Genomic DNA, 1,814 nt, shown 5'->3' on the forward strand with positions numbered 1-1,814 from the left:
GAGGTCCTTGCTAGAACTGAGTGCATTGGACATAGCACGAAGTGTCTCTTTGCCCCCTTTTTAAATAAAAATTGAAAAATAAATACATTTTGAGCAATGGGGTCAGCCTCTTTCTGTCCCCTCACCCTAAATAGGAGGTTCACCACCGGCAACTAGGGATTTCCACCCTTGTGGGGGTTCAGTCAGTACGGTTGGGGGGTTATATAGATTGTATGAACAAACTTGCCAAATAATAACCAGACGATTATACCTGTACCAGAGATTGTTTATCTGCCTGTCAATTTTATCAGCGCCATCTTCTAACAAAGCCTCCCCATCAATCCTGCAACTTGAGTGATGCAAAAATCTACAGAAAAACCGAATCATGCATTAAGTGGCCGTATTTATTAAAAAATATGGTGTTCATATTTGTTGTTCTAAATATGTACTTTGTAACTTTAAAAAAACAATGCAAGATTAAAAAAATGACATGTCCCTTTTATAGTTAAATTAATTGTAAATGGCAATACATTTCTCAATGCTGCCCCGACGTGTCACAGAGTTGTGAGAAGCAGCAGTATTTTACCATTTTAAGATGGGCACACTATTTGTAAATCTTTAGTGCAAATGGAAGCAAAGGAGTCCCCTGTGGGTGTGTTTTAGTACGGGGTTTTGGGGAGGGGGAGAGAGGAAGCATAGCCTTTGCCATAGCCATGGGCAGGAATGGGCAGGGGAAGAGCCAAACAGCACCCACAACTCCTCAGATTAATATGTCCCAAAATGGCTTCCTCCTCGGAGGCCATCTCCTATATCTGCCCTCCCCATGACAATAGTTTACACATATAGATGGCACTGTCAGTGACACGAATAGCCCAAACTAATGATCCTCCTGCTCAAAGCCATGTGTCAATTGTTTTTGAAAGAACTGGTATTTCTTATGTCGAATCATGCCTTTCATGTGAAGAGATATTTTTTCTGCAACTGAGTAAAACTGAAAAGAAAACGACTGAAAGATCAGCTTCACCCTGGCTGAGTTTGTATCGAGCAATGCAGAGGGCAAATGGTGCTACCTTAGTTGCATTTGTGCGAGTCCAATCAATGGAATGAACCGGAACCCTAGATACACGCCACCGGGAGCCCAGGCCTGCGTAATGTATGCGTGCGTACCGCCAGGATCGGACTGGGACATACAATTGTCTCGGTACTAAAGAAAAAGTGGCCCATGGTGGCAATTCATTCCTTTTGTGCCCGCCTGTTTAAATAGTACCCAAGGGGGTGTTTTTTGATCAAATGTGATGCAAATTGTGCAATTTAAAGAATATTCAGTAACAATGGTCAAAACTACTAGCAGCATAGTGAAGTAACTCATCAATCTGTCCCACTAACATTGTGCGTCTTTGGTTCGGGCATTGCGCTATCGCCCTATAGGCCAGTCCGAGCCTGCTTACCGTCTTAATCAAATTCTGAGCTCGCGCGCGACCCTTGAATAGAAAAGGGCGTGTGGAGAATAGCACTCAATACAAACATTTAATGCCAAACCAGTGAGGGAAGTGGAAAAATGCATGTGGATGGGTGAAAAACGGTGGTATTCGTTATCCAAAATGAAACTCTGGAGATCATCGTAGGGTTTGTTTTTCAATAGTCAGTCATAGCAAGCAATATTCTTCCGCCGGGAGCGAAAATGCAAAACCTCTCGCCCTGAATTTTGTTTATGAACAGAGCTGGAGCTAGCAATCTGGTGGCATCTTTCAGCACTTTTGTTATTACGTTTTAGCCCTCAGGAAAGAAGGGCTCTTCTGACACCGAGCACATGAAATATGTATAACTGCAGATTC

This window comes from Ambystoma mexicanum, chromosome 5q (genome assembly GCF_040938575.1).
Source record: "Ambystoma mexicanum isolate Mex_15411 chromosome 5q, UKY_AmexF1_1, whole genome shotgun sequence".
Taxonomy (NCBI): Eukaryota; Metazoa; Chordata; class Amphibia; order Caudata; family Ambystomatidae; genus Ambystoma; species Ambystoma mexicanum.